At 41.0% G+C, this 12,636-nt stretch overlaps 1 protein-coding gene across 2 annotated transcripts in view; it reads right to left on the reverse strand.

Annotated features, from left to right (window-relative positions):
• The window catches only part of LOC110535571 (E3 ubiquitin-protein ligase RNF152), a 54,468-nt gene extending 54,152 nt beyond the window's left edge, over positions 1-316 (reverse strand). For both annotated transcript variants that reach the window (XM_021620639.2, XM_021620640.2), the window contains exon 1: positions 100-316. The gene's annotated coding sequence lies outside the window, so the exon portion shown is untranslated. The remainder of the gene's footprint in view (positions 1-99) is intronic.
• Between the last annotated feature and the right edge of the window lie 12,320 nt (positions 317-12,636).

The following is a 12,636-nucleotide window of genomic DNA, read 5'->3' on the forward strand; positions in this document are numbered from 1 at the left end:
TGTAGACATATCCGATAAATAAATTTATATTGTTTACAGAATCAATATAGCCTACCATACATTACAATTTCCACGACAACAATATAATCTCAATCTCACCTTTAATATCCGCTGTTTGTCATGTATGCATTTAGTAGCCTACAGCAGCAATCCACATTCGGCTTCAAGTGTCTGTTTGATAGTTTTTTCTGTCTGTACCTGGGCTCTGTCTCCTCCGAACGAGCATAGACTAGACTGGACTGGCAGCGATTGCGAAATTCTGGCTCCGCGTTCCTCCCTGATCAAGGTGGACTAGGCGACTTCACGGAGTGGTGACAGCAAAGACCGTTTAGTATGTGGTTACCCAGCTAGCATATTTGGTTCTTCAGAAATTGTGGGAACGTATGTTTTTGGTCTTACATTGTTTGTGGGAACGAAGCCATATGTTTCCTGACCGGTAAAACTTAATATTTTTTTTAACTTGTAATTTTTTTATGTTCTGGGATCAGAAGTGAAAAATTCACCTTTTCTGGGAATGTTTCTTTTTAGGTTACAGGGTAGTTCCTTGAGCGTTTTGCTGGGAGGTTTGAGAATGGAAATTATAAGCTATTTGGAAGTTGTTTAAATAACTTCCATAAAACTTTCATTGAATGTTTCAAAAAAACTTTGAAAAACACTGCTAGCTTATTTTGAGTTAACTCTTTTTAACTTCACGCACAGATTGAACACATGCAATTTAATTTTCTTAGGCATTAATAATGCCTAACATATTTGTTTTGACACGGTATCTGTGAGATTCAAACCTATAATCTTCTGTTTTCTAGCCATGGAATTAGTCCACTGATCCACCAGGATGGAGCTAGCATGCCATGTAAGTTTAGTCTATTCAAACAGACCCCATTTCAGAGGAAACATGCACTCGGGTGTGGCCAATTAGTGGGCGTGGCAAACATACCTGAACACACAACAAAATAGATGACAGAGAGAGTTTTGTTCATACTGAGAACAGAATGTATGTTTTTAAATAACATTTTTAGAATATTCTTTGAACATTACTAAATTTTTCTTGTGGTTTTTATAGAAACTTTTCTTAACTTCCTCAGAACAGGTTGAGGACTTGATTTTATATAGAAGCATGAGGGAACATGTAGGAAACGTTTTGCTAAAGTACTGAAATTCCCACAGAAGAACATTGTTTCCTAATGTTCTTGGAGCAATTTGAGAACATGACTTTAAACAGAACCATGAAGAAAAGGTATGGGAAATGGTATGCGAAAGTACCCTACTGAAATTCCCACAGAAGAACGTTGTTTCCTAATGTTCTCTGAACTTGAGACCATTCCCAATGTCAAACCAGATGCAAAACGTTCCTAGATCATTACCAAATGTAAAATACATGTATCCTTGTTTGAACTTGTAGGAAACGTTATGTGAAAGTAATGAAATACAAAGAAATATTTAAAATTCCTTAAATGTGCTGAGAATGTTCCAAAGCCAAGCAACTATCCTGCACCATTCCCAGAATGCAGTAGGAAGGTTGTATGCAAAACAGTGGCTGCTGGTGTGGAGGAGCTATAAGAGGACAGGCTGTAATAAATGGAACAGAGTCAAACATTCCATTAATTCCATTCCAGCAATTACAATAAGCCCATCCTCCTGTAGCACCTCCCACCAGCTTCCACTGATGTAAAATAACCATAGGTCAACCACGCTCTCACCAAGCTCTAAGAAACATATGGTTATCAGAACGTTATATGCTAGCTGGGAACAATGTGACCGTAGTCATCCTACTAAACCAAATGCAGACCCTTCCACCGCGCTATTCTCAATTTTAATCGATCGATCAATCTTCTGAAAGTTTGTTACGCCCTCTGATAGCCAATTACTGCTACTCGATCTACTTTATGACCAATACCGTTCTGTTTAATTCTTAGATAATGTGAAAAAATAAAATTTTAGTTCAGCACTTCCGGTGTGTAGCGAGAGCCACCTTGTGTGACACAAGGTAGGTTGGTGGTCCTTTGCTCTGGTCCTTTATTCTTGCCATTTGTCAGTTTCTTGTTTACAATTCATTTCTTTATTCTTGACTTCACTTTTTTATTTTAAAATTATAATAAGACCTTCATCTAAGTGAGACAATGGTTTAGTCAGAGTTTATGTTATATATCCTGCATAGGCATACATTACATTCCTAGTAGTAAAACACTGTTACTCTGGGTTGAGTGGGGAAAATGGTTTTAATTGGTATTCATTGTTAATAAAAAAAACATTACAGCTGTGGGAATGAATGCCTGATGTGTCTGGGAAATTAACCAACAAACATCTCTGTGAGGTCCACTGCTGAACCCATGACATCACTTCCTCTGGACTTTTCTGTTCTTAACCCTGCAGTGGAAAGCTGTTGTTTGATGTATTTGCTTAAAATGATGAAGGATAATACAATTTTAATGCATTGTGCATCAATCAAGGCTATGTAATGGCCATCTACCCTGGAGCCTGTAAATGAGTGATGTTGTTGAAGGGGCTAAGGGAGTTTGGGACATATAATGGAAGGTTGGCTTGTGTCCCAAATGGTATCTTATGCCTTATTTAGTACATTATTTTCAGTCCAATGGGCCCTGGTTAAAATTAGTGCACTATAAAGGAAATAGGGTACCATTTGGGATGCGACGCTTATGGAAGATTGAGTGAATGAAAATGGATAGTGCTCTGAAATGATAATATTGACTTTGTTACTCAAATTTAGTGGCTCCATAGGGATACCTAGCAGCAGTGGTTCACTAGATTACATACTTGGCTTGGATAGGGCTTGAGAAGGTGTGTGTGTGTGTCAGTGGAGGATCCTCAGTTGTGGAAGGGGAGGACCATCCTCCTCAGTGAATTAAAAAAGTTATAATTTTTAGATAAAACTATACAAAAAAATTCACGTTTGATTAAAACATAATGTTTTGCAATGAAGGTCTACAGTAGCTTCAGCAGCACTCTGTAGGGTAGCACAATGGTGTAGCCAGAGGACAGCTACCTTCTGTTCTCCTCTGGGTACATTGACTTTAATACAAAACTTAGGAGGCTCATGGTTCTCAACCCTTTCCACAGACTTACAGTGCCTTGCGAAAGTATTCGGCCCCCTTGAACTTTGCAACCTTTTGCCACATTTCAGGCTTCAAACATAAAGATATAAAACTGTATTTTTTTGTGAAGAATCAACAACAAGTGGGACACAATCATGAAGTGGAACGACATTTATTGGATATTTCAAACTTTTTTAACATATCAAAAACTGAAAAATTGGGCGTGCAAAATTATTCAGCCCCCTTAAGTTAATACTTTGTAGCGCCACCTTTTGCTGCGATTACAGCTGTAAGTCGCTTGGGGTATGTCTCTATCAGTTTTGCACATCGAGAGACTGAAATTTTTTCCCATTCCTCCTTGCAAAACAGCTCGAGCTCAGTGAGGTTGGATGGAGAGCATTTGTGAACAGCAGTTTTCAGTTCTTTCCACAGATTCTCGATTGGATTCAGGTCTGGACTTTGACTTGGCCATTCTAACACCTGGATATGTTTATTTTTGAACCATTCCATTGTAGATTTTGCTTTATGTTTTGGATCATTGTCTTGTTGGAAGACAAATCTCCGTCCCAGTCTCAGGTCTTTTGCAGACTCCATCAGGTTTTCTTCCAGAATGGTCCTGTATTTGGCTCCATCCATCTTCCCATCAATTTTAACCATCTTCCCTGTCCCTGCTGAAGAAAAGCAGGCCCAAACCATGATGCTGCCACCACCATGTTTGACAGTGGGGATGGTGTGTTCAGCTGTGTTGCTTTTACGCCAAACATAACGTTTTGCATTGTTGTCAAAAAGTTCAATTTTGGTATCATCTGACCAGAGCACCTTCTTCCACATGTTTGGTGTGTCTCCCCGGTGGCTTGTGGCAAACTTTAAACGACACTTTTTATGGATATCTTTAAGAAATGGCTTTTTTCTTGCCACTCTTCCATAAAGGCCAGATTTGTGCAATATACGACTGATTGTTGTCCTATGGACAGAGTCTCCCACCTCAGCTGTAGATCTCTGCAGTTCATCCAGAGTGATCATGGGCCTCTTGGCTGCATCTCTGATCAGTCTTCTCCTTGTATGAGCTGAAAGTTTAGAGGGACGGCCAGGTCTTGGTAGATTTGCAGTGGTCTGATACTCCTTCCATTTCAATATTATCGCTTGCACAGTGCTCCTTGGGATGTTTAAAGCTTGGGAAATCTTTTTGTATCCAAATCCGGCTTTAAACTTCTTCACAACAGCATCTCGGACCTGCCTGGTGTGTTCCTTGTTCTTCATGATGCTCTCTGCGCTTTATGCTCTCTGCGCAAAAGTTTGAAATATCCAATAAATGTCGTTCCACTTCATGATTGTGTCCCACTTGTTGTTGATTCTTCACAAAAAAATACAGTTTTATATCTTTATGTTTGAAGCCTGAAATGTGGCAAAAGGTCGCAAAGTTCAAGGGGGCCGAATACTTTCGCAAGGCACTGTACAAAGTAATTACGACAACTTTCGGAGGACGTCCTCCAGCCTGTCAGAGCTTTTGCAGAATGAACTGACATGTTGTCCACCCAATCAAAAGATCAGAGAATGATTTTAGTACTGAAAGCGTAAGCTACAGCTAGCTAGCACTGCAGTGTATAAAATGTGGTGAGAAGTTTGCTGAAAGAGAAAGAAAGGCAATAGTTAATTTATTCAAAAAGGAAGAGATATATTTGGTTGTATATATTTTTTTACTTTCACTTTCACTTAGCTAGTGAATGTGCTAGCTAGTTTAGCCTACTCAAACACCCAGGTCAAACAGAGAGGGATGCAAAGTTAGCTAACTATCTATGGCTATCTAACACTCTTCCAAATCAAGGTAACCTTTTGGTTTAACTGCTAAACTGCTTTCTGACTGTACACTGTACTGGATGATTGTAGTGGGTTTACTAACGTGTTAATTCTAGTAGCTATGTTGACTATGACGAGTCCGCAATGTAGGCTGTGTGTAGCAGTTATCGTCATGATATGAAGGTTTGGCTTGGAAAGGATTTTTGCCTGGTCACAGACAGGTGATGTGTTGTGCACTGAAGTCCACAAGCGAAGGGAAAAGGTGAGAGGAGGAGAGTGAGTAGATAGTTGCAAGAAGCAATTACATATACAATGAGCAAAGTGATCATCCATCCTAGCTGGAGGGGTGCTCTCATCTTATCTACCAACATAGACAGGGCTCTAACTCCTCTTGCTCCACAATGAAATGGGGTGCAGGCCAGGCAGCAGGCTGTTAGCCAGCCTGCCACCTTAGTGGAGTCTGCCACTAGCACAGTCAGTGTAGTCAGCTCAGCTATCCCCATTGAGACCGTGTCTGTGCCTCGACCTAGGTTGGGCAAAACTAAACATGGCGGTGTTCGCCTTAGCAATCTCACTAGGATAAAGACCTCCTCCATTCCTGCCATTATTGAAAGAGATCGTGATACCTCACATCTCAAAATAGGGCTACTTAATGTTAGATCTCTCACTTCAAAGGCAGTTATAGACAATGAACTAATCACTGATCCTAATCTTGATGTGATTGGCCTGACTGAAACATGGCTTAAGCCTGATGAATTTACTATGTTAAATTAGGCCTCACCTCCTGGTTACACTAGTGACCATATCCCTCGTGCATCCCGCAAAGGCGGAGGTGTTGCTAACATTTACAATAGCAAATTTCAATTTACAAAAAAAAAAAAAAAAACGTTTTCGTCTTTTGAGCTTCCAGTCATGAAATCTATGCAGCCTACTCAATAACTTTTTATAGCTACTGTTTACAGACCTGCTGGGCCATATACAGCGTTCCTTACTGAGATCCCTGAATTCCTATCTGACCCTGTAGTCATAGCAGGTAATATTTGAATATTTGGTGATTTTAATATTCACATGGAAAAGTCCACAGACCCACTCCAAAAGGCTTTCGGAGCCATCATCGACTCAGTGGGTTTTGTCCAACATGTCTCTGGACCTACTCACTGTCACAGTCCTACTCTGGACCTAGTTTTGTCCCATGGAATAAATGTTGTGGATCTCAATGTTTTTCCTCATAATCCTGGACTATCGGACCACCATTTTATTACATTTGCAATCGCAACAAATAATCTGGTCATCTGGCCAAGGAGCATCAAAAGTCGTTCTATAAATTCTCAGACAACACAAAGATTCCTTGATGCCCTTCCAGACTCCCTCTGCCTGCCCAAGGACGTCAGAGGACAAAAATCAGTTAACCACCTTACTGAGGAACGCAATTTAACCTTGCACAATACCCTAGATGCAGTTGCACCCCTAAAAACGAAAAACATTTGTCACAAGACACTATCTCCCTGGTATACAGAAAATACCCGAGCTCTGAAGCAAGCTTCCAGAAAATTGGAACGGAAATGGCGCCACACCAAACTGGAAGTCTTCCGACTAGCTTGGAAAGACAGTACCGTGCAGTATCGAAGAGCCCTCACTGCTGCTCGATCATCCTATTTTTCCAACCGAATTGGAAATTATTTTTGATACTGTCGCAAAGCTAACTAAAAAGCAGCATTCCCTAAGTGAGGATGGCTTTCACTTCAGCAGTAATACATTCATGAACTTCTTTGAGGAAAAGATCATGATCATTAGAAAGCAAATTACGGACTCCTCTTTAAATCTTCGTATTCCTCCAAAGCTCAGTTGTCCTGAGGCTGCACAACTCTGCCTGGACCTGGGATCAAGAGAGACACGCAAGTGTTTTAGTACTATATCTCTTGATACAATGATGAAAATAATCATGGCCTCTAAACCTTCAAGCTGCATACTGGACCCTATTCAAACTCAACTACTGAAAGAGTTGCTTCCTGTGCTTGGCCCTCTTATGTTGAACATAATAAACGGCTCTCTATCCACCGGATCTGTACCAAACTGACTAAAAGAGGCAGTTATAAAGCCTCTCTTGAAAAAGCCAAACCTTGACCCAGAAAATATAAAGAACTATCGGACTATATCGAATCTTTCATTCCTCTCAAAAATGTTAGAAAAAGCTGTTGTCCAGCAACTTACTGCCTTCCTGAAGACAAACAATGTATACAAAATGCTTCAGTCTGAGACTGCACTTGTGAAGGTGGTAAATTACCTTTTAATGGCGTCAGACCGAGGCTCTGCGTCTGTCCTCGTACTCCTAGACCGTAGTGCTGCTTTTGATACCATCGATCACCACATTATTTTGGAGTGATTGGAAACCCAAATTGGTCTACACGGACAAGTCGCGGCCTGGTTTAGATCTTATCTGTCGGAAAGATATCAGTTTTTCTCTGTGAATGGTTTGTCCTCTGACAAATCAACTGTAAATGTCGGTGTTCCTCAAGGTTACGTTTGACGACCACTATTGTTTTCACTATATATTTTACCTCTTGGGGATGTCATTCGAAAACATAATGTTAACTTTCACTGGTATGCGGATGACACACAGCTGTACATTTCAATTAAACATGGTGAAGCACAAAAATTGCCCTCGCTAGAAGCCTGTGGTTCAGACATAAGGAAGTGGATGGCTGCAAACGTTCTACTTTTAAACTCGATCAAAACAGAGATGCTTGTTTTAGGTCCCAAGAAACAAAGAGATCTTCAGTTGAATCTGACAATTAATCTTGATGGTTGTATAGTCGTCTCAAATAAAACTGTGAAGGACCTCTCGGCGTTAGTCTGCCCCCTATTCTCTCTTTTGACAAACAAATCAAGACTGTTTCAAGGACAGCTTTTTTCTATCTATGTAACATTGCAGAAATCAGAAACTTTCTGTCCAAAAATGATGCAGAAAAATTAATCCATGCTTTTCTTACTTTTAGGTTAGACTATGCAATGATTTACTTTCCTGCTACCCGGATAAAGCACTAAATAAACTTTAGTTAGTGCTAAATATGGCTGCTAGAATCCTGACTATAACTAAATATATGGATCATATTACTACAGTGCTAGCCTCCCTACACTGGCTTCCTGTTAAGGCAAGGGCTGATTTCAAGGTTTTACTGCTAACATACAAAGCCTTAAATGGGCTTGCTCCTACCTATCTTTCTGATTTGGTCCTGCCGTACATACCTACACGTACGCTACGGTCACTATATGCAGGCCTCCTAATTGTCCCTAGAATTTCTAAGCAAACAGCTGGAGGCAGGGCTTTCTCATATACAGCTCCATTTTTATGGAATGGTCTGCCTACCCATGTGAGAGACGCAGACTCGGTCTCAACTTTTAAGTCTTTACTGAAGACTCATCTCTTCAGTGGGTCATATGATTGTGTGTAGTCTGACCCAGGAGTGTGAAGGTGAACGGAAAGGCTCTGGTGCAACGAACCACCCTTGCTGTCTCTGCCTGGCCGGTTCCCCTCTCTCCACTGGGATTATCTGCCTCTAACCCTATTACAGGGGCTGAGTCACCTCACTTACTGGTGCTCTTTCATGCCGTGACGTGATTTTCCTGTCTGGGTTGTGCCGTGGCGCAGATCTTTGTGGGCCATACTCGGCCTTGTCTCAGGATAGTAAGTTGGTGGTTGAAGATATCCCTCTAGTGGTGTGGGGGCTGTGCTTTGGCAAAGTGGGTGGTGTTATATCCTTCCTGTTTGGCCCTGTCCGGGGGTATCATTGGATGGGGCCACAGTGTCTCCTGACCCCTCCTGTCTCAGCCTCCAGTATTTATGCTGCAGTAGTTTATGTGTTCGGGGGGCTAGGGTCAGTTTGGTATATCTGGAGTACTTCTCCTGTCTTGTCCTGTGTGAATTTCAGTATGCTCTCTCTAATTCTCTTTCTTTCTCTCTCTTGGAGGACCTGAGCCCTAGGACCATGCCTCAGGACTACCTGGCATGATGACTCCTTGCTGTCCCCAGTCCACCTGGTCGTGCTGCTGCTCCAGTTTCAACTGTTCTGCCTGCGGCTATGGAACCCTGACCTGTTCACCGGACGTGCTACCTTTTCCAGACCTGCTGGTTTCAACTCTCTAGAGACAGCAGTAGCGGTAGAGATACTCCTCACATTTGCTCCTGAGGTGCTGACTTGCTGCAACCTCGACAACTACTGTGATTATTATTATTTGAACATGCTGGTCATTTATAAACATTTGAACATCTTGGCCACGTTCTGTTATAATCTCCACCCGGCACAGCCAGAAGAGGACTGGCCACCCCTCATAGCCTGGTTCCTCTCTAGGTTTCTTCCTAGGTTTTGGCCTTTCTAGGGAGTTTTTCCTAGCCACTGTGTTTCTACACCTGCATTGCTTGATGTTTGGGGTTTTAGGCTGGGTTTCTGTACAGCACTTTGAGATATCAGCTGATGTAAGAAGGGCTATATAAATAAATTTGATTTGATTTGATCATGCTGTTTTTATGTGGCTGCTATGAAAGTGATCTGTTTGCATGTGATCAGGGGTGTATTCATTCCACCGATTCTGTAGAAAAAAGTTTCTTAAACGCAAGCAAACAGAACTAAACCTGGATAAAAATACCTGAATTTATCCAATAGAAACTCACATTTGCAACTGTTGGACTAATAATTACACCCTACATCAGCTAGATTCATGCAAGAGTGTGCAAGGCAATATTGAATGTGTCACTGTCTTTCACCTTGATTACAAAAAATGTTTTCTTGTAAACTTTCATTCATAGGCTAGGTTGTAGCAACCTCATGACGGGTACAGGGAAAATTAAACCTATCGATAATTCATTGACCTAGGTGAATGGGATATGAAAGAAAGTCATCCAATATGCTGTAATAGAAATAAGGCCATGCTCAAAGCATTTTTTTATTATCCTCCCTCATCTTAAATGGCACTGACCACTACTGGTGTGTGTGTGTTTCGTGAATGCCTTTCGTGAACTAACACTCGCACTTTACTTTTTCTCCCCCTTTACTAGCTCAGATTTTTCTGATAGCACCTTTATTTATTTCCACCATCATTTCTCATGTAATACATTTTTTCAAAACAAAACGATCCCACCATGTCAAACGAACAAATTATCTGTCGGCATTTATACAATTGTACCGAAACGTCCCGTTTCCATCACGGCTATCGTGATTTGTTTTTATATGGTATGACTTTACTCGCATAAAAACTGTGGATGAAAACGTGGTTTATAACTGAGATATGTGAATGTCCCACCTATCTTTCTTAAGATTAATGCACTAACTGTATGTCACTCTGGATAAGAGTGTCTGTTAAATGACTCAAATCTATATGTGCTAGCAGTAATTTTCACAATTCAGTTCCATCTTTTACACTCAAATTTCGCTACAGAGACTCGTGGCACCCATCTAGTTAAATCAACTTAATTTTTCCACAAATAACTGAAAGCACTGAAGCAATTCTTTATTCCAATCTCTCTTCCTTTGTCTCCCCTGTCTGTACCACAAAATAACACAACAACGTTGAGATGCAAGCAACCACAAATGTGTTCAGGTTCATCCACACAACCCCATCCTTGTTTGCATCCTAAATGGCACCCTATTCTCTGTATATTGCACTTTGGGCCCTGGTAAAAAGTAGTGCACTACATAGGGAATATGGTGCCATTTAGGACGCATGCTCTAGTTGTGCCGATGGTGGTGAATTAAAACAACCACATGCACTGTGACATTCCAGTCAGATAGTCTGACATGCCAGTCTCCAGCCCAGTCCAAGATCGTGACAATTATCTAGCCATTGCAGGCTTAGTTGGCATTCTGAGGATTCTTTCTCTTTTTCTCTTTCCATCTCTCTCTCTCTCTCTGTAAATCTCTCACTCTTCCTCTTTTTCCTTCGTGGCCCTCACACCGGCCAATTCCATATTTAGTGCACTACTTTTGGTTAGGGCCCAAAGAATAGGGTGCCATTTGGCCTACGACTGTTATAGATAGAAATTTCACCCATTTTCATTCATGGTTATCTGTCTTATTGCGCTGTAATGTTGAGTTCCATGTAAGTCACACTTGAAAAGCACATTTGTCAAACTGTAATATCATAGTCATTTTGTGAGAATGTCCCTAGTGTGCATTGTAAATGGCACCCTATCCCCTACAGTATATCAGTGGTATTCAAAGTGGCCAAAATATAACAAATACAATTAAAATAACTTATTTTAACAACTTATTTTAGGAACAAAACATTTAGTACAGATTAAATATTGGAATCAACGCTGAAAAACGGAACGCCACACACTGTCCTATACACTGAGGGTACAACACATCAGGAACACTTTCCTAATTTTGAGTTGCACCCCCTTTTGCCCTCAGAACAGCCTCAATCCATTGTGGGCTTGGACTCTACAAGGTGTCGAAAGCATTCACAGTGCCAATTTGTCTTTTGGGTGGTGGACCATTAATGATACACACAGGAAACTGTTGAGGGTGAAACACTCAAATATGTGCACCTGGCACCTACTACCATACCCCGTTCAAAGGCACTTAAATATTTTGTCTTGCCCATTCACCCTCAATGACACACACACAATTCAGGTTTCAATTGCCTCAAGGCTTAAAAATTAGTCTCCTCCTATTCATCTACACCAGGTATTCCCAAACTGGGGAAACTGAAATGCCGTCGGGTATGCCAAATAAAACTGTGATTCACTTTTTCGATAAATATATTTACAGTTGAAGTCGGAAGTTTACATACACCACATTTAGTCTAAGTAAAAATGCCCTGTCTTAGGTCAGTTAGGATCACCACTTTATTTTAAGAATGTGAAATGTCAGAATAATAGTAGAGAGAATGATTTATTTCAGCTTTTATTTCTTTCATCACATTCCCAGTTATCTTGGGTCAAACATTGCGTGTAGCCTTGCATAAACTTCTCACAATAAGTGGCCCATCGTGACAGACCTGGTGTAACGGAGTCAGGTTTGTAGGCCTCCTTGCTCGCACACACTTTTTCAGTTCTGCCCACAAATGTTCTATGGGATTTAGGTCAGGGCTTTGGGATGGCCACTCCAATACCTTGACATTGTTACCGCCATTTTGACACAAACGTGAAAGTAAGCTTGGGGTCATTGTCCATTTGGAAGACCCATTTGCGACCAGGTTTTAACTTCATGACTGATGTCTTGAGATGTTGCTTCAATATATCCACATAATTTTCTGTCCTCATGATGCCATCTATTTTGTGAAGTGCACCAGTCCCTCCTGCAGCAAAGTACCACCACAACATGATGCTGCAACCCCTGTGCTTCACGGTTGGGATGGTGTTCTTCGGCTTGCAAGCCTCCCCCTTTTTCTTCCAAACATAATGATGGGCATTATGTCCAAACAGTTCTATTTTTGTTTCATCAGACCAGAGGACATTTCCCCTAAAAGTACGATATTTGTCCCCATGTGTAGTTGCAAACCATAATCTGTCTTTTTTGTGGCAGTTTTGGAGCAGTGGCTTCTCCCTTGCTGAGTGGCCTTTCAGGTTATGTCAATATAGGACTTGTTTTTCTGTGGATATAGATACTTTTGTACCTGTTTCCTCCAGCATCTTCACAAGGTCTTTTGCTGTTGTTCTGGGATTGATTTGCACTTTTCGCACCAAAGTACCTAAGGGAATATTTATAATGTGATTTCTGATTTCTGTTGACCCCAACATGGCATATAATTTTATTTATTTTCTGAGCGCCGTCTCAGATTATTGCATGGT

This window comes from Oncorhynchus mykiss, chromosome 11 (genome assembly GCF_013265735.2).
Source record: "Oncorhynchus mykiss isolate Arlee chromosome 11, USDA_OmykA_1.1, whole genome shotgun sequence".
NCBI classification, from domain to species: Eukaryota; Metazoa; Chordata; class Actinopteri; order Salmoniformes; family Salmonidae; genus Oncorhynchus; species Oncorhynchus mykiss.